Raw genomic sequence first — 27,614 nt, 5'->3', positions numbered from 1 at the left:
CTAGACACCTGTTCGGTCTGTGGAAGCTTAAGCGTAATGTGCACCAGTCTTTTGTGAAGATGAAAAAAGCCGAAGGCTTCATGATTTGTATGTTACGCAAAGGGTGAGGAAAGCTTAGAACAGCTTTTATGGGCTTGGCCAGAGACTCCCTTTGGTTTATGTGACAGGACAGCTATTTAGGGTCCAGTAGGATCCTAGTTTGAGGGTTGGTAGCAGCAATGCACAGCTGAATTCTCCAGTCAGTGACTGAGTTTGCTGCATACATGTTTGTTCTGCACTTTACCAAAGTATGAGACACAGCATCTATTTCCTTCTACCACCGAGGGTGCAGGAAGCAGCAAAAGTTGAGCAGGGCCAGGATAGTAATGATATAACTGGTCCATTTGTTAGAAATAAGGCCAAATGTTAGCAGCACTGTAACCCTAGTAGGCCAATATATTCCTATTCTTGTGTAGAGCTGAGCAAAGTTTTTTTGGCAAATGGTTTATTTGCTGAAATATGCAGTTGTGCTCAAGCCTGAAACTACTCACAGATTCACCAAATAGTTTCAGCTGAACTGAAAACCTCCCAAAGTGTTTTGGTAATGACAAAAATCACAGTGTTTTTACATTACCAAAGCAATTCAATTTTTCATGGGGAGTCACAAGATAGCCAAAGGAGAAGGTGCCCTGCTTTTAGCCTAGTGGTTAGCGAACTCTCCTAGGATGGGGGAGACCCAGGTTCAATTCCCCCACCTGCTATGGAGGAGGGATTTGAACTTGGGTTTGCACACCCTAGGTTAGGTGCACATCCTACCTACTAGGCTGGACTCACTCACTTTTTTCCTGGCCCAGTGACTATTTATTATCATTCACTGTGGCAATTCATAATGACAATGAATATTGGGCCAGGAAAAGAGTGCGTGGGAATGATTCTCTAGTCTGGTGGTTAGGGTGTAGGTGACCCAAGTTCAATTTCCTCCGCCAATTACTATGCAAGTAATTTATTCAGAGTGCAACAGCTTCAAGAGAAGAGTGCGAGAACCCCTCCCCGGAATGTCTAGTAGGCAATATAAGAGACCCAAGTTCAAATCCTCTCTCTTGAACAATTTTTGTTGCCCTTTTCTGTACTTAATGGAAATGTCTTCAGGGTGGTACTTAAATCTTTTGTGCATCTCCATTTTATCTTGGTCCTGCTTGCTCCTCTGATCTTCTAATATGGTGGTGGGCCAGCCTGTATTCCACTTTGGTCCCACAGCCCACCAAGGATATTAGTTGGTGGCTCCTTCATGGGGTTGTGAGCACGGGCACATACTTGGCGTGGTTCACCCCCCCCACCCCAACAGCTGCCCTATCTGCGGTGTGAGGGAGACCCTGGCGCACATCTATCTTGAGCGCACTAGGTTGCAGCCCCTTTTCCGGCTCCTCCAGAACCTTCTCCTTAGGTTCTGGCTGCACATTCCCCTGCACCTCCTGATTTTTGCACACCCCATCCGTGGCCCCATGAAGTTGTGAGACCTCCTCACCAACCTCCTCTTGGCACTGGCCAAGATGGCCATTCACCATATCAGAAAGAGGATGCTAGATGGGGAGGTGCTCTGCGACTGGGGGCATATTTCTGCTCCTCCCTCAGATCACGTATCCGGGCAGAGTTCCTTTGGCCCATGTCCGTCAGCTCCCTAGACACCTTTGAGGAGCAGTGGGCACTGACCAGGATTCTCTGCTTGGTGTCCTTTTCTGGATTCTTGATTCTGACCCTCACACCCAACCTGGTTTTCTCATTAGTTGTTACCCGGAATTGCTTGGGATCTGGGTCTGCTAGCTCCTCTCCTTAGGGTGGGAGGAGGAGCCTTTAGCTGTGGGCAGGCTTGCACCTACCCATCCCCAGATTCCAAATAGATGATCATAGAATAGAATCTGATCTTCTAATACAGACTGAAAGGTGATAACAGAGTGGCCTGCCCCTAATGGGGTTGGACTAGTTGGGATCAGGTGACATCCTGACACACCAGGGCCTCATAAAAGGGTTGAGAAAAGTCTGTTTGAGAGAGAAATCACAGGGAGTGAGGATAGTTCTGTGGAAGGAGTCCATGGAAACAACTAAGGCAGAAAGGTAGTTCACAGGGGCTGAGACTGCATGAGGGTACTCCAGGGAAGGAGCATGGGAGTCTGTGCTCTGTACCAGAGAGAGAGAGAGAGAGTGTGTGACAAAAGTAACCCAGAAGAGACTGGGACCAGAGGCTGTAGGGAGGGCTGAAGATAAGCCCAAACAGGGCGCAAGAATCTTCTGTTGCTTTGGGTCTTTTGTTCCTCAGAAAGGGGTTGATCTCGGACAGTAACTCTGCCTGAGCCACAAGAATCCCTAGGAAAGACAGAATACCTAGATGAGGGGAAATTGAGACAAGGAGTGCTCACAGTACCACAGGTGGCACTACAGGACTGACATGCCCTAAGACACATCCATTCATAGCAGGAAGTGCTGTTAAGTTGCTCCTTCTATGACCATAGCAAGGCAGGCAACCATATACTTCCAGTTTCAATGGCTTTTAATGACAACTTTCAAAGTCAACTAGGAAGAACAAAATTAAAGTGTTCATGAGAGAGCACAGTGTGTATTGCCTCTACACAAGCTACAGCAACTCTGAGAACAAAATGGCTGCTGTTCTACATTACAGTTACATTTTTAGAGATGTAAAGTATACTTGAGAGAGAGAGATGCTATTATTTCCTGGTATATACACCAAAGTGCCTAATCCCAGCTCCATGGGCTGGCCCAGTAGCCTCAGCAACTGGGTCAGCAGTGCTATTATTACAAGAGGGTCTTAACTGAGAATGTCTCTTCATGAGAGTCACCCTGCCAGGGGCCCATCAAGCAGCTGACTGCAGCACAGCAGGCACATCCTGCCTCAATTTCACCTTCTGCAGTCCTCAGAGCCAACTGAGTTGTCCATCCTTCCTGCCACAAACCAGTCTCAGCCATCTCACCCCCCCAGTAAATAATGGATGTCGCTTTTAGTCAAATCAGAGCCCTGTTTTGGGGCATCACTTAAAGTCAGTGCATATCCATTCACAGGTCCCAGAGCAATAGTTCACAAGCCCCAAATTAAAATAAGCTGAAAAGATAACAGTTCATTAGTTACCAACTCCTCCTCTCCAGGTCACCTTCCCGAGAGGTAATAATCCCTGTTCATGTTTCCTGTGCCCATATTCCAGGGTTTCCATCCTGCTGGCCATTCTTAAAGCTTCTTAAAAGTGTTTTGCCATAACCCTTACTTCAGGACTTCAGCAAGCAGATTCCCTGGCCTTCTTTGGCTGTGAGTCCTGCTGAGCACCTCCAGAATCACCCTCTTTTCTGGGGGTTAGCCTGCCCTTTCCTGAGTCAGATCTTCCCCTTTATCTAGGCCAACTCTCCCCCATTCTTTCTCTCTATTTGCTCTTTCCCTTACCTCCCTATAGCTGCTCAGGCAAGCTTCTGCTGGCAGGGGCTACAGCTGCTGCCCAGGTTGTTATAGCTGACAGATGCTTTCTATCAGGACCCATTGAGAGGTAACTAATTAGTCACAGGTGAATGGACCTATTTCTTCTTACCGGGGCCAATCAACCTGTGATAGTGGGAGAGAAAGGCTTTTTAAGAGGGGAAGATTGACCAGTACTCAGAAGTGCTGGTTACATGCAATCTGAGTAAGGTAATACTGCTCTGTGTGCTTTAACATTGCTTCCTTATTTTTCTGCATTCTCAACCTTGAATAACATTTAGAACCTGATTTTCTTCTCACCCAAGTGTGAGTCTGGAGTAATTCCCCAGAAATCAATGGAGTTATGTTAGAATTAGGCCACACAGTAGCATTTGTGTAAGCATCCGCATTTCATTTCCTTGAGAGTAAGAGGTTCTTTGGTTTTTGTCATTAAAAAAACACAAAAGAGCCAAGAAAAACAACCCTGGCACAGCAGCAGTTGTGTAGCTGAGTTTTCTGTAGCTCCAGAAACCTCGGTAGGCATAGCTGTATAAGAAGTTATATATCTTTTTATATTTATTACAAATGTTTGCTGTATTTGTGGAATACACAGCTTTTAATCACCTGTACAAATTATTTTCTATTAAACTGATATTATAACTAGGCAATCATATGTGAAGTCCAGCTATTATTTTAATTATCACTGTTAAAAAAGTAGGGTGTTTTTAAACAAAAAAGGGGGAAATGCCATGTGTTTCCCCCCACCTATTTAGCTTAAAAGCAACTGAACAGAATTTCCTCCAACTTCCAGAAAAGAAAAAGATAAGTATCAATCTTGAAGAAATTCTTCAGAGGGACAACACTTATTTTTTAGTGAATTAAAACTGGGGGGTGTAATGCAAGTTGTCTTTACAGTTTTGATTATAGCTTTCTCTCTTGTGAAAACTATAAACTTGGGAGCCCAGCTATATCTGTGCTAAACCTTGAAGTTCAAGGTCCTGGAATGGACAAGATGAGAATTTGAAGCAAGCCAAATTCTAAATATCACGTATCTTGCTGCGTCCCTGGAGCTGGCCACAAGATTATTTTAAAGTAGATGGGAAGCAGAAATGGGGTGTGGATGGTTGTACACCTCAAAACCACTGAGGGTAACACAAATTTGCCAGTTGGCTGTATTTGTTCTATGTGTTCCAGGCTTTTGATGACAAACGTGTGCAGAATGTGATGATGGTCTGGTATTCAAATAAGTCATAAACAGAGCAGCAGATGGTGTAACAGATGCAATGGGAGCAAAGGGAGCAGGTGTCTGGAACTGTAAGGAGAGAGATGGTTTGCCCCATTTCTGACATCTAGAAAGGATGTCAGCACCTATCCATGCCAAGGACCAAACTCCCACCTGCTTTGTGTATGTAAATGTCTTGTATTCTCCAATCCAAAAGAACAAAGTGGAGATAAGTAATAGAGATCTGATGCTCTGCTGAGGCAGTGTTTGAATTGGAAAAATAAAAGGACTGGTACAATGCTCACAATGCACTAGGATCAATCTAGAAATCCCCCACACAGAGAAGCTTTCTTCTCAAATGCTAATGGCTTGAAGGTTCCCTCCCCTTTTCTCTCTCCCTTTGCTCCAGGGAGCTATAAGATGCTCTAATACTAAGGCCGTATCTACACTACCAATTTGTGTAGACAAAAGTGATGTTGACACCCAAAAGTCGACATAATAAAAATCACAATTTCATTCCCACACTCGTTCCCTCTGTCAGCAGATCGCGTCCACAGTGGAGGCACCATCATTGACAGTGTGAGCAATGCACTGTGGGTACCTATCCCACAGTCCAGCTCGACACCTTCTGTCGCTAGGTGTTGTGGGAAGACGGAGCGGATCGCAGCGCATCTTGGGACAGGGCTAATGTCCAGTTATGCACTGCTTTCATCCCAGCACTCCATAGGCTTCCAGCTTTCTTTCGCAGCATTTTTGCTACAGCCCTTCTTTGCTGTGCACCCCAATATTTTTGTGAGAAGGAATGGATCCCACCCTGCTCTGCTATGCTCTAACTGTCATGAAGACTTTGTGGATGGCAGTGCAGTTAATTGTGAAATTCCTAACTGAGGAAGACTCGCAGGTGCCTGAAATTCTGTGTATATGGATAGGAGCAACTTTAGATTGCTTTTGGCATTCACAGAGCAGGAGCTATGGTAGATCATTGCTTTTGGGCTTGAGAAACAAGAACTGAATGGTGGGATCATACTGTCATGCAGGTGTGGGATGATGAGCAGTGGCTACAGAACTTTCGGATGCGGAAAGCCACGTTCCTGTAACTGTATGTGGAGCTCACCCCAGCCCTGCGGCGCAAGGACACCAGAATGAGAGCTGTCCTCTTGGTAGAGAAGCATGTGGCAATCACTGTGTGGAAGCTGGCAATTCCAGACTGCTACCGGTCAGTTGCAAATTAATTTGGAGTGGGGGAAGTTGGGGCTGCGTTAATGCAAGTGTGCAGAGCAATAAATCGCATCCTGCTACAAAGGACCGTGACTCTGGGAAATGTGCGTGAAATAGTGGACGGCTTTGCACAATTGGGTTTCCCTAACTGTGGAGGGGCGATAGATGGCACTTATATTCCCATTTTGGCACCAGATGACCTTGCGACGGAGTACATTAATAGGAAGGGGCACTTCTCCATAGTGTTGCAGGTGCTTGTGGATCACTGTGGGCTTTTCACTGACATCAGCATGGGGTGGTCTGGGAAGGTGCATGATGCACGCATCTTCAGGAACACCAGCATGTACAGAAAGCTTCAAGCAGGAACTTTCTTTCCTAACCAGAAGATTACAGTGGGGGATGTTGAAATGCCCATAGTGATCCTGGGGGCCCCTCTGTACCCCTTACAGTCGTGGCTCATGAAATCTTACACAGGACACCTGGACAGCAGTAAGGAACAGATCAGCAACAGACTCAGTAGGTGCCGGATGACAGTTGAATGTGCCTTTGGCAGATTAAAGGCACGCTGGTGATGCCTTTATAGCAGGCTAAACCTCACTGAGGATAATAGTCCCATGGTCATAGCCGCATGCTATACGTTGCATAATCTCTGTGAAGCTAAGGGTGAAAGGTTTGCTCAGGGGTGGAGTACTGAGGCAGACCACTTGGCCACTGATTTTCAGCAGCCAGCTACCAAGGCTGTCAGAGGGGGGGCTATTCGAATCAGGGAGGCTTTGCGGCAGCACTTTGACAATGAGCACCAGTAACATATCGCTGTCAAAGGTGCTTCAATGTTACATTACATGTAGTTTTCCTAGGGGGGCAATGGTGACAATGGGGATATTATATTCCAGTAAGGAAGTGATTAAGCTGCCTGTTCATGTATTGGTGGTGCCTGCTATCTCAATTTGTAGGAAACAAAGATGAATTATTGTTCAAAAACGTTGCTTTTATTAAACAAGAAACAACACACACATGCACACAAAGGCACTTGGTGGGAAAGGAGGTACCAGGGAAGGGCAGACTTTCAGAGCTGTGTGTAGGTCCAGCTATCATTGTGAAAGTTGTCTGAGGGGGTGGAGTGAAGGGGAAACCGAGAAGTCCCAGAAAGCAGAAAGGACTATGCAGGCGGAGTTGGGGGGGAGGGGCATGAAAAGAGTTCTGAATGTGCTGCACTGGAGGTTGAGCACTGATCTGCTCAGTCTGCAGCATTATTAAGGACTTCAGCATCTGCATTTTTCCTCCATTACATTAATCATCCACTCAGTTGTGGCCTGAACAAATGCATGATTCTCTTTTCTGTTCTGTCGTTCGGCATCCCAGCACTCCTTGAGTTCCCTTTTTTTCTGGATTGGAGCACTGCAGAACCTCCTGGAACATGTCTTCTTGGCTGCGTCTTGAGCGCTTTCTTATCTGGCGGATACACTTAGCTGAGGTGCGTGGGGTGTTCCTGAAGGCCACATCTGGTGAAGCACAGGGGACAATGCACAGAAGCGGGATTATTACATTCACACACAGCATTGAAACATTTCAGTTAAATGCACCTTTTGCAATATTGCCATCACTTTCTCACTGACCCTAGCCAGGCACACATCTCTGTGAACACCCAACGTATGATAAGTATTGGCGGGGGGAGGCACTTCACCTGGACAAAAGAGCACATGCTCTTTGCAAAGGTCGTGGTGCAGCATTCTAGGGAACAAATTCTAAAATTCTCCCACACTTTTCCACAGGCAGGGGTCATTCTAGCAGACATCTCACTGCTAAGGGTAAGCAGGGAAATGAGGGTACATCTACTCTATGCTTGTGGCTTCTTCTCTGCTTGCCTATGTGCCCTACACAAATGATTGCCAAATGGCGCGGGAAAGTTTCCTACAATGGGGGAAGGAACAAAGTAGCTCTGCCACGGAACCTTGGGCAGAGGATTGCCGAGGACCTCCAGGAAACTTTCCTGGAGATCTCTCTGGAGGATTCCCATGAGATCTCAGTGTGCATCAACACCATTCTGCTGTACCGATTAGCTACACAGGGAAATGTCCAGCTCACAAAAACACAGCCAGCCTCTCACATTTCTATGCCCTGACCCCACCTCTGCACTACACAAGCCACTTACTAGGAGTCTCATCTCCTGCTTCTTGCTCGCCGGAGAGCCACTGTTGAGACTGACTAGATACCTCCGGAGTGCTGAACAGTTCCTGGCTGCCTGCCCCACCCGCGACCCCATCGGGAGCTACACATCCTCATCTAACTCCACCTCTTCATCAATAACTTCGTCCTCCGTGTTAGGTCTTCTTTCCACCGTGTTCATGCCCTATGAAGTATCCAAGAGGCTCTTGACAGTGGAGGTGGGGTTGCTACAGAGGATAGCATCCAGCTCCTTATAGAACCAGCACATCTTAGGTGAAGCACCTGAGCGACGGTTTAACTCCCTTGCCTTATGGTATGCCTGCCTCAGCTCCTTTATCTTCGCTCTGCACTGCAGCGTGTCCCGATCATAGCCCTTTTCATACAGGCCTCGAGAAATCTGCCTGTAGGTACCCCACATCCGATGGCTCAAGAGCAACTGGGACTACACAGCCTCCTCTCCTCAAACACTGAGCAGATCCAACAGCTCTGCAGTGGTCCAAGCAGAAGAGCATTTGCTGCGCTAATCCGCCATGGTCACCTGGGAAGATGCGATGGGACTTCTCCACGCTGAGCCAGCAGGAAATGGAATTTCAAAAATTCCCGGGAGTTCTAAGGGAATGGGCAGTGGAGTTCAAACTGCTGACCAGAGTGGTCAGGGTGGGCATTGTCGGACACCTCCTGGAGGCCAATTAAAGCGATGAAATCAAGCATGGTGTCTACACTGGCACTTTGTTGACAAAAATGTAGAGGAAAAAGACTTAAATCTCTCATGAGGGTGGATGTATTTTGTCACTAAAACTGGGCATTTTGCCTGACAAAATTAGCCTCGCAGTGTGTACACACTCACTGTTTTGGTCAACAAAGGGCAGTTTTAGTGACAAAACTTGGTAGTGTAGACAAGGCCCAAGAAGATATGTGGATATTTTATTGCTCTTTTCCTCTCATCTTTGTCCTCTCCCCTATTTATAATGGATCCTTTTCTTTTTCTTATCTTCTGTGTAGTGTTTTCCTTTCCTCTTTTACTGTTTTCTTTCTTCATCTCTCACTACCACAACTTCCCTGAAATCTTGTACCTTTTTCCTTCCCTAGATCTTCACTTCTTTCTACTGCATTATGTTCCTCTCTCCTCCCCAATTTTTCTCTCCCACAGCGTTCTCCAGTCCTTGTCCTTTCTTCCCCATCTCTCTTTACTGATGTCCTTCTCCAGTTTCTCTCCTTGGATGCCTTCTCCACATACCCAGACCCTCACTGTCAAGGACCCTGCTATTCCCACTCCATCCCTCCTTCCTTCTCTAACTCCCTCCAAGTCTCTCTCCTCCTGATCTGTCTTTCCCTCTTCTGTGAGTCTCCCTCTCATTCCTCCTTTCCCCCCACCCCATCTTCCTCCCACAGTCTGTCCTTTTCCTACTTCCTTACCCTCATCTTCTCTCCACCCACGCTTCTACAGCCTGACAACTGGGAGCACATCTTCAAGGTTTGAAAGCCGCAATGAAATGCCATTGCGTGCTCAGTGTGGGCCTTAACACGTTATCCATATGATCCACCTCCCAAATGCTAGCATAAGGGGTCTAGCTTTTTATTAGACAGTCCTGGGTGTACCTAAGCAGCAGTAGCTTTAAATAAAGGAAAAAATACATGCCTTTAAATTAGTATTAATCAATAGCTTCTAAGACACATGCTAACAGTTCTATGCCATCAAAACTGAAATTGTGGTAGTAAAATACATCTCTGTTGCTTCTCTGATGAGAGGGGCATATTTATAATGTATAGTACTTTACTAGCTCTGTGTGTGTGTGTGTGTGTGTGTGTGTGTGTGTGTGTAGCCAGAATTTGATTTTTGGGGGAAGGGATCCAAATAACAGTGCTTCTGGATAAGCAGCAACAATCATACGGACACAGATATTTCCACATTAAAATTGCTGACCTTCTTTATGAAAACAGCACACAAGCATATTTTTCAGCTACCAGCAATCCAGCACTTTGATATCTCTGGCTTAGCTTTTGTATACGGTTTAATCAAATGATAAAATCAGAAATCAGTCATTTTAAAAGGGGATTGAAGTATGTATGAATGGACATTGTTAGTTCATGCTTGTCTGCATGTTAATTTGAGGCCTGGAATTGTTCCAATTGATGCTTTGTCAAAAAAAAAAAATCATCATAGGGTTGGGTTTTTAGTTTTATTTTTGTTGTTAACTCTGTCAGTGCAGCATTGCATCTATGATTGTCTGTGCCTTGTATAACTCCAGCCCGCCCTATTCATTCCAGCATCCTGAAATGAACATAAAAAGGAATGATCTTCGGAAGATACCACATTGTGATACCGTGGATGTAATTTCCAAGGATACCTCCACCCTATTTGAAAGGGTTGCCATGGCCAGGCTAGTAGTCTGAAAATCTGGCCCTTAATGCCTAGAATCATAATAGCTCAAAGATCTTTAAGCACCTAAAGATACACATAGGCACCTAGTGGGATTTTTAAAAGCACGTAAACAGGTGCCTAACCTACTCAGGCATTTTTGAAAATCTGGTCCCAAATTCATAGAATCTTCATGACCAGTTGAGGCCCACACTTTAGTAGATCTTAGTCATAGTCTCCGTGTAATTAGTGAACAGATGGTATATCTTCTTCTGTAAAAAAAAATTATTTTCAAATGTAATATGGTTGAAAAAGATACACCAAGCAAAACTTTCAAAACGTTGCGTGGGAAATGCGCACACACACACACACACCCCCTATAATTTGCTCAGCTGGTTTTATAGGCACAACACCTCCATAAGGTTTTAAAAAAACCTTTCACACAGTCTCAGGAATATGCAAGCTAAATGAACTGTGCGGTGTGCTCTCTCTTATGGAAAATCTCTTTTAGCTTCAGACTTTCAGTTAGTTATATCTACAGGGAACAGCTTTATAACTGCCTTAAAGGTCTCTCTCTCAGTAGAGACTGGTACACAAAAAGGAAAAACCAATCATTTACTTGTGAAATTTAGCCAGCCACTTCAGTATTTCCTGTCTCACTGGTCTATTTTATCAAAGACTGAATGGCTTTCCTGACTATAGCTAAATGGAAGCAAGCTCGCCATTATTATTAAAACCTTTTTCCTCTGACCATGTACTTTCTACTGGACAATTACAAAGCAATAGAAAAATTACCAGCGGAAAGTACATCTATGCTAGTTCTTTTTGTGTGCATATATGTTAAAGCCGTTATGCACAAATGACTGCACACATCCACAAAAAAAAGAGCATGCAGACTGCAAATACAACCAAAAAGAGCTAAAAGATACGGAGACAATCACACAGCCATTTAGAACAATACCTCCATTTATCTGTAGACATGGCTTATGTAAATAAGCTCACACATGAAAATGTTACATAAAACTGCTCTTAAATAACTAATAAAAGCAGTAACTTCCCTTTCAACAAGATCTAACATGTGAATATGGTAAAATGTGGACGTTCTTAAGGGATGGATATATACTGTGGGATATAGAGAAGACTGGAGCTTAATGTTTCATCATTAGACACCCAGGGCTAAATTATGCTTTTAAAGCACAGCATGTAGCAGCTGACATTGCACTCTCCTGCAGAGACACCTGAAGACACTAAGGGCTTGTCTACACATACAGGGCTGCAGCAGTGCCTCCATAGTGCTTAGTGAAGACACTGCCTATGCCAATGGCAGAGCTTCGCATTGGTGCAGGTACTCCTCTCCCCAAGAGGTGATAGCTATAGTGATGGGAGAGCCCGCCCATTGAAGTAGCACTGTCTACACCTGGGGTTAGGTCAATGTAATTACATCGCTCAAGGGTGTTTTCCACACCACTAAGAGATGCGGTTATACCAGTTTAAGTTTGTAGTATAGACCAGGACTAAGACTCTAATTTGGTAGAGCAGAGGTTCCCAAACTGTGGTCCATGGACGACTATTTTGCAGAGCACTTGCTGGTACTCCATGAAGAGCTGTCTTGTGACATCATGCTAGCTCTCTCCCTTATTTCCAGCTTGTCAGCCATCCCTGATGTCACCTTTCAGGGGGTCTCTACTGCTCCCTGACTGGCTTTCTTTGGGTAGCTCCTGGTCAGGATAGTTCTTGGCCCCTGGCCTGCAACTAGGCCTAGTGGTCTGCTTTGGTCCCTTTGGGCTTTGTTTCTGGAGGCAGCCTGGTGCAGAGATGTCGCCTCATTGTTGTCCCAGGCCTTTCTGCCTCCTTTTACTCTCTGAACTCTCTCCTTTTATTGCAGGCCTTGTTTTCCTCACTGATTGCAGCTAAGGGTGATTGGCAGTTATGGTAATTGCATGGGGGTGTGGTTTGCCTATAGGTAGGGGAGGCTGCCCTTCCCCTTCTGCCTTTGTTCAGTATGGGGTTTGTAGATCCCATTACACAGCTATTAAATTGCCTTTAAAATATTATTTTCACATGTTTACAACTGTGGTAACAGGCTACGTGATTGCCAGTGGGTGGGGAGAGGAGGGAGGAGAGTGGTCCCTGTGACAATCTCAATGGTTCCTTAGGAGCCTTTGGATGTATAGCTAACCATGCTAATTTACTGAGATTGATTTTAGCTAGGTATTCTTCTGACCTTATGCAATGCTTGGCAGAATCCTCAGTAATATTTAACTCAATAAAATTACTTACTAGTATTTAACCCACAGAATTGCGATAAGGATTAATTTAGTTAATGTTTGTACAGTGCATTGAAGCTGTGAGCGCTATTGCTAAATTAATAAGTTTCTTTCTCCTTGGAGATTTTGTTGTTGTTGTAAAACTCATAAAAAGCTACTGCTCAAACTGTTTGGCAGTTTAATTCGCACCATGTTTCTAGCAGTGCAGCAAGTCCGGAGCACAACTCTTAACAGCAGAATATACTCAATGGAACGACAACCCTACAGAAACTCTTGCATCTGCAAGTCTGCAAACAAGTGCTACAATATCTTTTTACAGGAACACTCCCAACAGTGGCTGAAGCCCACCAGAACTAGGATGATTCCATGTTAGACATCTACACAAAATACTTTGTTTTTTTGTTACCTTCTCTTCATCAGAAAGCGATGCCATACCTGAAATGGAAATCTGATAGACACATTCCTATGAGGCAACAATGCAAGTTACTAAATCAAAAATATACAAAAACAACTGTTCAAAAACAAACATGGAAACACATGGTTAGGTCAAACCCTGAAAAGACAGTATGCTGCCTACTGGGAAGACACATCAAAAACACACAATGCTAGGTTGTTATAGAGCATACAGATACAGAGATTGCTAGAGGACACAGAATCTATGAATTGTTATGGGTAAGGCTAAGATTTTGTCACGGTTATTTTTAGTAAAAGTCACAGACAGGTCACGGGCAATAAACAAAAATTATCGGAGCCCAGGACCTATCCGTGACTTTACTAAAAATAACCAGGGAGAGGGAGAGTGAGTGTGAAAAAAGAGGAATGGAGCCTCATGCGGAGGTGGGGAGACTGACAGGCCGAACCCCCCACCATGGCAGGGGGCACAGCCCCAGCGGCTACAACGAGGGTCGCAGCCATGGGGGGTGCACAGCCCCCTGCTCCAGAGCTGGCCACAGCTGCTGGACAGGGGCACACAGCCTGGCTGCAGGCCTCCCCGCCCCAAAGCTACAGGGCAGGGGCAGCAGTGTCCTGGTTCCAGCTGACAGCTGAAGCAGAAGAACTCATAGGAGATCCTGTCAAGTCATGGAATCTGTGACTGCCGTAACCTCAGTGACTAAATTGTAGCCTGAGTTATGGATCAGAGAAGCATCACAGTAGTAAATACAAACTTACTACAGGGAAAGGCACAGAACACAGGCAGACTTACCAAATGCAGACTCCTCAGTCCCACAGGCTATGTCTTCACTAGAAATGCTGCACCGCTGTAGAGCTTCAGTGTAGACACTTACTGTAGCAATGGGAGGGGTTCTCCCATTGTTGGAGTTGATCCACCTCCCTGAGAGGTGGTAGCTAGGTCGATGAAAGAATTCTTCAGTCGACCTAGCGCTGTCTACACCAGGGGTTAGGTTGGCTTAACTATGTCGCTCAGGGGGTGGAGGGGATGGGGGATTTTTCACCCACTCTCCCCCAAACAATGTAGCTGAGCCTACCTCACTTTTTAGTGTAGACCTGGCCTAAGTCACTTTTTAAAACAGGTCTTATGCTCCTAAGTCACTTAGGCTCTTTTGAAAAGCTTTTGCTGTTTTGAGATATTGAAAGTTTTTACCTTTGTGATAACCACATTAAATAATTATACAATGGCACTTGGAGAAACAGAGGGGGCCTAATCATGACCCATCAAAATTCAGGAGTAAGGGGTGTGCAGCGTCCCATACCCCCACACATGGGGAATTCAGAAGACTACCATACCAGTGTGGCTTCTCAGTTATTCCAAGGTGTCTGACCTGTGGAGAGCCCCGGTCTTCTCCACCAGCCAAAGGAAGCTCCTGGTTCTCTATCTCCCTTGCATACGGAATGTACAGACTACTACCTAACATTGTCACCTTGTGCACTGCAAGAGAACTAATCTTGATTTCACTGAAGTCAACGGCAAACTCCCACGTTCACATGGGGAACATATGACAGAGCCAGGAATAGAACCGCTTTCACCTGTTTCCCAGTTCATTGCTCTAATCCTTAAACCATGCTTCCTCTCTTACATTCCTATATATAGCATTAGTATGTATATTTTGAATTTATCACTGAATATTGTAACTTTTCTGTTATTTCATGTACTTTAAGAAGTTCTAAGACTTGGTTTGATTAATCCCTGAAATGTCTGGATGTATTTCTGAAATGTACCCAAAATCACTTGAAGTTTCCATTCTCCTTTCCCACCCTATCCTTCTGCTTCCTATATTAACATTTAAATGATGTTAATATTTTCATTACTTTTGATATTCATTATTTTAATCTCTATGGTCAAGATTTTCAAAGGTATCTAATGATTTTAGTTCCCTCCATTTTTGAGTGTCTGACTTCTTGAAACGTACAGTAAGGGAGCCTCAGTTTTAGAAAGTGCTCAGCACCTACCATCTGAAAAGTTCACCTTCTCAAAGTTTCTCACATTGGATGCCTAAAAATTGAAACATCCAAAATCATTAGTCACTTTCCAAAAGCTTACATGTGGCTATGTGCAATACTCACACAAGCCCAAATTCTGTCTTCTGTTATACCTGAGTAACTCTACTGACTCAAGTGGGGTTGTATAAGTGTAACTGAGATCAGAATTTGCCTCATAGCAAATATCAACTTTAGAATCTATGAACATGTCAATGCATTAATATTGTTAGTTCTGTCTAGTTTTGGCTTTTCATGGTGAATTGCTCCCTCTACTGGCTAAGTGAAAAAATAACACAGTAGCCTGATATTTATATAAGGTTCTCCTTAATACAACGTTAGACAATACTGTGAAGTTTTCCAGGGCTGTTTGTATTTCTCACTAGTTAAGTTATACTAGTTTCTGAGATAGGATTATTTTATAGTTATAATTTGCCATCAACTGATTTTTCATTTTTCTAAACCAACTTTATATGAGGGAAAGAAAATTTTACTAAATATAATGTACAGAAGCGTATGAATAAAACCTAGAAATAAAAGTGAGCACACCCTCAAATAAAAAAGCATTTGTTCCATTGTTTAAAGAGCAAAGAATATCTTCATTTGTTCTGATTCATTCCTTACCATTATTATTTTTAAGAGCCAACAATGTACTAAGTGAATTACAATGCATAAATACAGACAGGGTCTCCCTAACAGGCACCTAAAAAGTTAGGCCCCAATTCTTCAGTTGGAGTCCCACAGGCATAGTTCTGCACCCACGTGGAGCCCCATTAGTCTCCCTAACTTTGAAGGGGTTCCCCACAGCCTAAAAGACAGAGGTTAGACAAGATGTACTGGGAAATCCCCCAGTGAGATAACTTAGAACATTTTTCTTAGTGGGAGTGGTAACGACATTTTATTGTCATTTGTTAGTATTTGTAAACCCTGTGTCAGAATACTGTTTTCAAGAGGATGGAGCCTGGTGCACTGGGATAAAGAGGTCGTGACAGACAGAAGTGAGACAAGGAAACTGTAACACAGCGCAGACTCAACCGGCGGCACCTCCTGCTGGTCGTCCAGGGAATTAGCTCACCAGCCTCTGGAGCGCCTTCTGCAGGCCAGTGATCCGCCTTTCGTCTTCTCTGGCCCCCGTGTCCCTCCCAGGACCCCGGTGCCCCTTGCTCTGGGTGCTGCCCCCTAGCAATACCCATACATATGCTAAGTCTCCCCTCACAGGGGAACCCCCACCCACTAACTCCACCTCGCCTCAGGATAAGGCCACTGCCAGTCACCAGCTAGCCCCCACTCTCTGGGGCAGACTGCAGTATAGGCCACTCATCATCGGCAAGGTTGGGTTCGGACCTGCTGCCTTGGCCTAGCCCTGGGCTGCCCTCTGCAACCCCCAGTACCCCTTTGCCTATTACCAGGCCGCAGCCTGGGGCTATCCAGGCTGGAGCTCCCCAGCCTTTCCCCAGCCCTGCTCCACTCAGGTACCCTGTCTAGCTCCCTGCAGCCAGGCCCTTCTCTCTCTGAAGGCAGAGAGAGACTCTACTGAGCTCCAGGCTCCTAGCCTCTTATATAGGCCAGCTGAAGCCTGATTGGGGCATGGCCCCAGCTGCAGCCACTTCCCTCAATCAACTCAGCCTTCATGCTACCTGGGCTATCTCAGGCCCTTCCAGGCCGGAGCAGGTGTCCACCCTGCTACAAGCTCCCAGCTCCTCTAGCCCTTCCCCAGCCCTGCTCCCAATCTAGGTGTCTGGTAAAGCTCCCTGCAGCCAGGCCCTTCTCTCTCTGAATGCAGAGAGAGAGACTGAGTGGGCTCCTGGCTCACTGCCTCTTATAGGAGCCAGCTGGGCCTGATTGGGGCATGGCCCCAGCTGAGTCTACTTTCCCCCAATCAGCCCAGGCTTCTTGCCCCAGCCACAGCCCTCTCCTAGGCTGTTTCAAGCCCCGCAGGGCAGGAGCGGGTAACCACTCCGCTACAGAAACAAAACAAGAGATGAGAGCGGAAATGATGGGGGGAGGGACCCAGGCAATCAGAAACAAGACCAAAGACTAGGCAGCAGTCATGTTGTACAGAGACTTCAAGGCTTCACATAAGATACTGAGACTTAATTTGGGAGATGAAGGGGATCTAGATGAACAAAGGATAAGAATAGGGGAGCAATAAGGTCCAAACAGCGGGAAAGCAAGATAATTTTGGCTGCTGCACTCTGGATGGGCTGGAGGGAGCAAGGTGGGAAACAGTGAGGTCAGAGAGGAAGTGGTTCAAGTAGGAGATAACTTGACCAGGAACAATTGTTTTAGCTCTAGGGGTAGAGAGGAAGACAGGTTTTTTAGATGTTGTGGAGAAACCAAATCCCACCATTTCTATCAGCCTGAATGTGTGGGGTGAAAACAGGCCCACCCAGAAAGGCCCCGACCACTTCCAGCTTTTGAGGCCCCAAGCCATAATAAAAATAAAAAATGATGACACATGAAAACAAAATAAGGCACCAAAAAAAGAGTGACATAATTTGAATATTTTTTTATTTGACAAATGCTTTTGTAGCCTTTTTCTGTACAAATGCACTGATTATTGAGGAAAAAATCTAGCTTTCGTGCAATGTCACAGTTGATATTAAGCATGGTGAGCCCATTCAAACACTCTTGTCCCATAGTTGAACCGTAATAGTTCTTTACCTGCTTCAACGTGTTGAAGGTGCGTTCACCTGAAGCCACTGATGCAGGCAAACTGACAAAAATATGCAATGCAATTGTGATATTAGGAAACACCCCACAGAGTCTAAGTTTGAGTATTTCTTGAAGTAATTCCTTTGGCTTGCAATCCAATTTAAAGTTTGTGGAATATATTCGTTTGAGGAAGATGTCCTCGTCACTGAGAGCTTTTGAGATTTCTTTGTTGTACTGTTGCTGAAATTGTTCAGCTGCAGAAAGCGGATCTTTTACTCAATCTGTTGAACTGCCAAAGAAACCTGAAAAGGGTACAAATTAGTCGCAGTGACTCAAATCGACGTGCAAGACCTGATTGAATAGAGTCAATGACGACAAGGAAGATATTGACCCTATAATGCTGCTCGGCATCAGATTCAGTAGGTAAATTGCAATTGGTGGAGAACTCAGATGAAATGCCAATATTCTGTGCTACTAATTTGACTCAGTCAGGATTGCATCCCATTGTTGACGAATCTGTTGAATGTCATTGATAAGATTTTCAATGTTATCCCGCTCAACATCAAGTGTAGCATTGCGTGCTGCAATTACCAGATTAATTTGGTGGATCATTGTAAGTAGCTTCATCCAAAAAGAGGACATCAGAATACATTCAAATTTGGACATGTGCTTCTGAATAGACTGAAGTTCAGTTCGAGCCTGTGCAGTGAGATTGAGAGATTCAAGCTCATTTAAAGCCTCTCTCACTGAATTCAAATGCTGTGCAACTGGTTGAACACTATCAATCCATGCAGAGCATCTAGTTTTGGACATCCCATGCAGTGAAACAGGAAGATATTGCTTCAGAATTTCCCACCTTTGTGGATTGCTACTGAAGAGATTGTACATTTGCTGAACAGTTCCAAGGTAAGTAATTGCCTCCTTGCATGATTCAACACCTACAAGGTTTAGTGTGTGGTTTCCACAGCTGGAGAAAATACAGTTTGAATTATGCTCAAGCAGAACTGCTTGTACACCTTTGTACTTTCCAGCCATATTAGATCCATTGTCATAGGCTTGACCAATGCAGACTTGAAAATCTAACTTAAAACCTTCTAGAATTGCTAGTACTAGAGCAGCAATTTCTTTTTCAGTTTTCTCGTGAAATTATTAAACAAAATAAACCTTTCTTCAATAGAAAATTTTGAGCAGTCTACAATCTTAACATATCAAATAACCATAGTAGTCTGTTCCTTGTGAGAACAATCTGGAGTGACATCAACAATGATTGAAAAATACTTGGCACTTTGAATTGTTGTTTGTACGAATGACCCACATAGCTCAATAAACTTGTTTTGTATGTAGGTGGAGAGATAATAGACGTTCTGATAAAAGTGGGTCATATTTGCTGAGGAGCTCAACTATGCCTAGAGAGTTTCCATTTGCATGATCACCAATACGTTGACTGGAACCAAAGAAAGCCAATCCCCGCTCAGAAAGAAAAAGGATGACATTCAGGATGCACTCAAGGAGTATTTTCCAGTTATTATTTTCTGTAGAGAGTTCAGTCAAGAGTAAATTCTCTGCTGAACTTTCAGCTGATGCTGCCCTACTGGCTGATTTCCATACAATATAGTTTTCTTTGTGTGACGTTGAACTCTCATCTGATGGTATTTGGTCTTTCAACTTCCTCCAACCTCTGTTGATACTCCATATTGATTGATCAGAGAGAACTGATGCTGTGATAAATGAAGCGGGGGTGGGGATAGCTCCCTGTTATGGACATCCAGCCAGTTAGCTATAAAATCCCTCTTAGTAACTGTTCTCTACTTGCTTTACCTGTAAAGGGTTAAAAAGTATCACTGCTATGCATAGGTAAAAGAAAGTGAGTGGGCACCTGACCAGAAGAGCCAATGGGAAGGTTAGAACTTTTTAAAATTGAGAAAAAACTTCCCCTTTGTCTGTCTGTTGTTGTTGTTCTCGGGGAGAGGCACACAGGGCTGCAACTATGCTGTAAGAAGCTTGGGGTCAGGTATGAAAAATTATCGGTATTATACCTAGAAACTACTCATCTGAAACCCCAGATATGTAAGTAGATCAGGAAATGTCTAGGAAGACGTGATCAGGTTTATCTCCTTTTTTTTCTTTATGGCTTGTGGACTCCTCTGTGCTAACCCCAAAAGCTTTTGTTTTGCTTGTAACCTTTAAGCTGGATCTCAAGAAAGTTATTCTTGATGCTTAATCCTTGTAAGGGTTTTTTTTTTTTAAATCTAGCAATAGCCTGAGTTTCCAGATGTATTTTCTTTCTTTCTTTCTCTTTCTTTCTTTCTTTCTTAATAAAATTTATCTTTTTAAAGAACAGGATTGGATTTTTGTGTCCTAAGAGGTTTGTGCACATGTTTAATTAGCTGGTGGCAACAGCAGATTTCCTTTGTTTTTCTTTCTCAGCTCTTCCCCGGAGGGTGGGGGGTGAAAGGGCTTGAGGGTACCCCACAGGAAGGAATTCCCTTGGGAGCTTAATACAAGCCTGGAGTGGCCAGTATTAATTTTTAGAATCCTTGCAGGGCCCCACCTTCTGCACTCAGAGTGCCAGAGTGGGAAATCAGCCTTGACAGATGCATTTGCAGCACTTTTGTTGAAAATGATGCAGGATTCACAGAACAGAGATTGTTTTTCCATAAACAGTCTCTTGTGCAGGTCTCACCATTTGGAAGAGTTTTCGTCAGCAGACGAGTAGGGAAAGCATGATTATCAGCATCTTGTGGAATGTTATTTGGAATTTCACAACAACTAATTTGAAGAAAAGATTGCATTTGAGCAGCATTGCTCTTGTCAATAATTCCAATGTCAGTCACAGTCAAACTCATGAATTGCTCTTGCTGTGTAAGATCTACATCTTCCTGTTGCTGTTGAGTTTCTTGACTGTACACAGGATCCTCTGCTACATCTGTTACTGTTGGCACATCTCCTTCTTGACTACTGTCCTCATGTTCAGGTATTGGCATTGAAATATTGCCTGTTGCAGTTGCGGAGTTTTCATTATCTGTAGCATTGTTTGTTGGGTAAGGTGTGTTTTCCAGTGGTTTTAGAAATGAAGTTATTGGCTTTGAGCTCTTAGCTGCTGCTTCACTCAGTTGTTTTCGCTGTCTCTTGCTTGCACCACTTTCAAATCTCCTCTTCGTAGTGATCTATCTGGTCAATATGCAGCCTATCCATACTTGAAATATTCTGCTGTAAATAAGTAGCTTATCTACACCTGTAATCTTCTACTGTAAACATGTACACAAATGCTGTATGGTACACAAATGCTGAAAAGAATTAAAACGAAGGAATACTAATTAAGAACACAAAATGAAACACTCACACAGGTTATTATCCTTATCACTGAATCAAAACTCAAGCACGCAAGGTATAATATAACAGGCTAAGCTGAAGACAAAGGGATGACATATATATATAGTAAACACAGACATGGATACAGACAGTGGGATAATGTCCAAAAATTTCAAACGTGTTCTCTCATGAAACTCACTATACAAGATCGTCCTCACAAATTTTCACCTTGAATTTGGGCCTATAGACTACGAAAGCCTATGATGATGGCCAAGCTACCAAGCTAGGGCTCAACCAACCAACCAGTCACCTCTTTTAGCTACCATATGAAGACAATAATGAGGAATTATCACCAATAAATAATTCCTTAGTCAACTAGACGGCAAACTATAAAGACACTAAAATATAACAATTCTCTACCTTTCAGCACACACTTGATCCAGCACCAGCCACTACTAGTGGTTTGTTTATATAATCAGCTGATCTGAGAGAACACGTTCATCATGGTCTAATCTTGTGCCATCAGGACCGATATATTTTTATTAATATTTATGAACATTTTTAATTCTTTAATATGACAAAATCTATATCAGTTAAAAAAATATGTCTTTTACCAAATCATGTCTCTTATTTGCTTAAATTTGCAGCTCTAAGCTGAGAGAGCATGTCACATTTTGGTCCAATAGGGATGCGCATAAAAACAATTTGCAAAACTTATCAGACGCCAAAAAATTAACAAGTGTCTAAATTTGAGGCCCCCTTTGAGCTTGAGGCCCAGGCCAAATGGACCTCCTGCCCCCCACGATTGGCCCTGGGTGAAAGAACAGTCAAAAACTACCCCAGGAATGTGAGCTTGGGTGACAGGCCAGGGTGGTGTATTATCAACAGTAATATAAAAGGGATAACCCCTTCTCTTCTTACTCAAAATCTCCACAGCTCAGAATCACTCCTTCAACATTGAACCCTTTCCCATCAGACAGTCCCAAGTCACGAATACACCATCAACCTAACCCCATTTACACACACAACCCTCCAAGCCCAAATATCCCATCCCAAGGCTCAGAACTATTCTCCCTCTGACCTGACACCCACCATACATCAGAAGCCCCCCCACCTACTTGTTATTTAGTCTGGAAAAGCAGGAGAAGAGGTAACAGAGAGCACATTCCAATAGCTTTGTGGGGCTACCTGCCGGATACTTTTGTTCTGCATCATCACTCTGCTATGTGCTACAGGGCCAGAGATCCTCTCTTGGCATCCAGGTGTATTGCGGCCTCCAGGGGCTGGAGTTCTCCCAGACCCACCAGATGTGCCCCAGTGGCAGCAGGTGGTTCTGCAACCTGAAGTAACACACTTAAACACAGTTGTGATACTACTGGTGGGGTTTGGCCCTTCATGAACAGCCACCGCAGCCAGTGTGAAAGGGGATTTTTTAAAAACATCTTTGTTAGCTGAAACCAGGCTACAGAGGGTTTCTTACATGATGCTGTAGACGCAAGCTGTGTTCCAGCTAGAAATGGGCTCAGACCAAACCTCCAGATCTGAATGTTGCCAAATCCTGGAGTAGGGAAGATCAGAATTCAGTTCCAGATTCAAATTTTGCAGCTCAAGCCCATCTCTAGCTACAGTTATGTTAGGTTGTTTGTATCTTAAAAGGTTTTTAAAAAGTTACAAACCACAGTGTGCACAGAGTCTAATGGAAGGAATGTAAGTGCTGGCAGCAGTGTTTACATGGATGACACTAATCTCTACACAAAGTTGCTTTGTGCACCTAGTCATTTCAAGTGTTAATTTTCCTTTTCTGTCTCTTTCTTAAATGAAACTAATATATTTAATACCAGACTATTTAATACAAAATGTAAACATCAGAAATGTAAATATCACTTTCTGAAGAAATATTTAAACAACACTCAACCAAGTCTCTGTACCAACCCCCAAAATAAACATGCCTCCTGGAACATCCCCCACTCCCTTGGTGTCATTCCAGTTTTTATGTTCTGCAGAGTGTGAGCACTGTGCTATGACAGATCTCTATACCTAGCTTAGCCACTATAGTTTGCTATTCCCATAATCATTGTGTGCCTAGGCTAGTCTTGCCAGTCTGTTCAATAAAGTATGCACTGCATGAATGAGAGATCATAATAAGTGACCTCTTTCTTTCTGTAAGTTGTGAACTGCACTTACAACAGAGACAACTGTACAGCTTGAAGTAGAAACACCTCTTATGCTTTCTATCATGTAATGATAGAAAGATAAAATAGAAGCTATGGCAAATTATTCCAGGGACAAACATTTATTACGTTTATTACAAAACAATTTCATAGAGAAAGCAAGGAAGAGTACATCATCTAATTGAAACTGTGAGGCATTCAGGTACTATAGGCAGAATGTAATGACCCTAATTGGAATTAGATCAGAACCTCAGGGCTAATGTGTTCTAATATCCTGAACAAATCAGGTATGGAGGCTACACACCTTTTTCAATACACAAAATAAATTATTTTTGAATCCTCACACAACAACTATTAAGCCAATTTATGGTGGATTAAATTTCTCTCTCTCTCTAAAATGCAGGGGGCAGTTCTCTCCATATGCATGTGGAGCTCTCAAAAAATATCAGCTGGAATCCTGAATGTGTATGGAGAAAAAGAATTTATCCCTTAGAATGGAGAATGCACTACAAAGACAGAATCCCTCTTGAACTGCACTGTTTAAGAGCTAATTAACATTCAGAATCAAGAAAGTGCTAAGACATGTCTAGTTTAAAGCAGGGCTAGTCCTAGGTATGGGAAAAGTGTGTAGCAGCAAAGGGATCCATATTTTGTAGGGTGCCATGCTAACCTTCTCTCCTAAGAGCATTTACTCAGGGCTGTCTGTCCTGGAGACATTTCAGCTAGAGAGATGCCATCCATGGGCAGAAGAATCGGGATATCTGCTTCACCATTTTGCCATATCAGTTGCAGCTAGCTACAATCTCCTTTTCTGGTCCCATTAGTCAAGGCCGGATTTAGGGACAGGTAACCCAGACACCTGGGGTGCTGAGCTTGGGGGGCGCCAGGCTCGGGGTGCAGCTTTATGGCCAGTGACCCTAAACTCTGCCTAAACTTTATGGCCAGTGATCATACAATGGAAGGGGTGGGTCAGTAGACGCTCCTCATCTGGGGCGCCATTTGATCTAGGGCCGGCCCTGACACTAGTGATACTCAAAACTTCAATCTGGCTGCTTTCCAGTCCTGGTTAAGGAAGTCTTCTTGGGTCTCCACACATCTGCCTTTGAACAGTGTCCCCCAAAACCTCAACTGATCCATTTTTCAAGAATTTTAAGATTGTGGCACAAAATATGACAAAAATCAGGACATAGAAAATTACTTCGGACAATCTGTCCTCAACACTCACTACTGTAAAGAAGATAAAAGAAAAGCACTATAGCGCACAATAAATTACAGAGCACTAGCCTTAGCACTCAATTTCCTGCTTTTTGATGGTTTTTTTGCACCTTGCAAAGTTGAGACAATTATGAAAATGATATAAGCAGCTTTATAAACTGGGGCAGAGTTTTATTCTAAAATGGCATGGATCTACCCTACAGTGAGTCATGAGTGAAAATCTTTAAATTCACATATTGGTCAAATGAGCAAAGTCCAAAGTGGTCGCGAATCAAACACATTACAGTTGCCATGCCCACCCCAGATCCAAGAAGCAAACTGACCAAATCTCCTATTATGCTCAATCCACCAAAATGTGATCCAACCAACCTCAAGCCAGAGAAGGAAAAAATATCTGTAAAACTGTTGAATCTGCCACACACAAAAAAAACAAACAAAAAAAAAACAAAAAACACATTACAGCTAAAATCATATTTCTGCTGTGACTACAGCACTCAGGAAGGTTCTTGTTCATAGCATCATCCATTGTGTCCTGTGATTCATCTTGAATTGTCATCATGGTGGACATTAGTTTTTGTCTTGCAAATGGCTTAAGATAATTATTTAATCATTAAAGAGTTCAGATGGCAAGCTCAGGTCTGACTAAAAGTCTGAACATTGATAGCTGCATGGGACATTTGTGCATAGAAACAGTTGCATTTGCCTGGAGCCTTCTCCTTTTAGAATGGAACAGAATATTTATAATCAAGTATTATCAGTGTGAGAATATCAGTTGTGAGAAGAATTATGCTGTTAAGAAGGGAAGGATGGTTTTGTGTTTAAGAAGCTGGATGGAGACTCAGGAGCCCTCGGTTCAATGGCCAGCTCTGCTACAGTTTTCCTTTGTGCTCTTGTAAAAATCACTCAAATTGTTTGTGCCTCCATCCCCATCTGTAAAATGGGGATATTAATTCCTAACTCTCAGAAGATACAATAATTAATGTCTGTGAGGGACTAAGGGCCATGAGGAGATTTAGGCATCTAACTGCCACTTTTGGCACCTAAATCCAAAATGCAAATATCCTCCAAACCTCTGCTCAGCTGCTGCCTAACTTTGTAGGTGCCTAAAGCCCCAACCTAGATTTCCACTGGTGAAGTCCCCATGGCACTAAAAATCTGTGATTGGGCACGTGCACAGTCACCTCTGTCTAGGCGCTCAGATGCCTAGCTCATACCTAAGCTCCAGTGGGATTCCTAAACTAGGTGTTGCCGTGCCTATCTCACACATGGGGCTTGATCCAGTGGGTGTTCTCAGCAGCTGCTTACCAGATCAGACCCTACACAAAACAGTACTGGAGAAATTATCATCTCCCTTCTAACCTTTAGTCCAGTGGTTAGACTATTCATGCAGGATCAATTCCCCCTGCCCATTCGGTGTAGAGCAGCGATTTGAACCTGGGTCTTCCTCCTTGCAGAAGTGTGCCCTTTTCCACTGGGTTGTGGGGCATTCTGTTACAGAATGCGCTCCGCCTCTGCTATTCACACTGTTCCACTGTGTCTGACTAATTAAATATACACTGGGCCAGAGAGTGAGTGAGTCTGTCTCTATAGCCGAATGGGTAGGGCACTCATCTAAGGTGCAAGAACCCGAGTTCCAGTCATGCTACTTTTTGGGGTGGGGGGAGCTGAGCAAGCACTTAGGTACCTAGCTCCAAGAGAGGTTGCATGGCTGTGAATCCTGAGTGGAGAGAGATGTCTCCCTCTGACCCAGACTTAGGCCTGGTCTACACTACAAAGTTAGGTCAACATATGCCATGTTAGGTCGAGTTAATAATGTATGTGTCTATACTACCAAGTCCCTTCAGCCAACCTAAAGGGCTTGTAAAGTCGACTTCTGTACTACACCTCCATGAGACGCGTATCGCTTTAGTCGATATCCACGTGTCAACATGGGGATAGTGTAGACACTGCGCTGTGTAATTCGAATGAATTGGCCTCCTCAGTGCTCCGCTGTGACCGCTCTGGAGAGCACTTTCAACTCTACTGCACTTCAGTCAGGTATACAGGAAACAGCTGCCCCCCTGTTAAAGCCCCGGGAACTTTTGTATTTTCATTTCCTGTTTGATCGGCATGGACAGCTCGTCAGCACAGCTGACAATGGATGCTCAAGCCTGCAAACACATTCCAGCCTGGAGCACACAGGAAGTAGTGGATCTTATTGCTGTGGGGGAAGAAGAGTCTGTACAGGCAGAGCTCCGAACCAGCAGAAGAAACGCTAACATCTATGCCAAAATCAACCAGGGCATGGGGAAGAAGGGCTTAGACTACACCTGTTCAGGGGCGGCTCAAGGCACCAGCGCAGCAAGCATGTGCCTGCGGCGGCAAGCCTTGGGGGGCGGCCTGCCAGTCGCTGTGAGGGCGGCAGTCAGGCAGCCTTCGGCGGCATGCCTGCGGGAAGTCCACCGGTCCTGTGGTTTCAGCAGCAATTCGGCGGCGGGTACGCCAAAGCTGCGGGACCGGCAGATCACCCACAGAAACGCTGCAGAATCCGCGTGACCGGGGACCGCCCGCAGACATGCCACCGAAGGCTGCCTGACTGGCATGCTTGGGGCAACAAAAAATATAGAGCCGCCCCTGATTCAGGCCATCAGGAAGTTGTTGCAGGAAAGATGTTCTGATTGCAAATCCAACTCCATGTATCCTGTCTTCATCCTCTGCTTTTCCTTTCCAGAACAAAGTGTAGTTGCTTCCTAGCTCACCGAGGGAGCCTTCACTGGACAGTCCAGTCTCACTCAGTGCTGCAATATCAGTATTGTAGCGGGCAAGTTCTCTAGAGACAAGAGCTGTTCTTCTTGCAGGCCTTCATGCATTGCCTCCATCCATAAAGGTGCTCCTAAAATGAGTCTTTTCTTCTGTGTTGTTTTTTGACTGCTGTAGGATGATCAGCTAGCTGTGGTAGTCCGGCCAGATGTTATGGGGCAGGCATTGTTTAGGGCACCTTTTTTAGCCCCCTCCTTTAAAAAGTGTGAGAAGTGCTATCCTAAAAAGGGCTGCTCAATCGCTTAGGATGCTGCCGAACTTCTCTGCTGACCCAGGGATGGAGTTGAATGGCCTTTGGTCCCAAGGCCCCTATGTGCAGGATTGTGGCTACTAAGACTACCAGTGGTCATCTCCACCCGTT

At 44.2% G+C, this 27,614-nt stretch overlaps 1 long non-coding RNA gene across 1 annotated transcript in view; it reads right to left on the bottom strand.

Moving 5' to 3' along the window:
* Window positions 1–6,861: 6,861 nt before the first annotated feature.
* LOC135984213 (uncharacterized) overlaps window positions 6,862–27,614 on the bottom strand; it is a 29,876-nt gene continuing 9,123 nt past the window's right edge. Inside the window, exon 4 of the long non-coding RNA XR_010602115.1 lies at window positions 6,862–7,375. This is a non-coding gene — a long non-coding RNA (uncharacterized LOC135984213). The remainder of the gene's footprint in view (window positions 7,376–27,614) is intronic.

Source organism: Chrysemys picta, chromosome 6, assembly GCF_011386835.1.
Source record: "Chrysemys picta bellii isolate R12L10 chromosome 6, ASM1138683v2, whole genome shotgun sequence".
Classification (NCBI taxonomy): Eukaryota; Metazoa; Chordata; order Testudines; family Emydidae; genus Chrysemys; species Chrysemys picta.
This window is presented reverse-complemented; position numbering and strand designations above follow the sequence as displayed.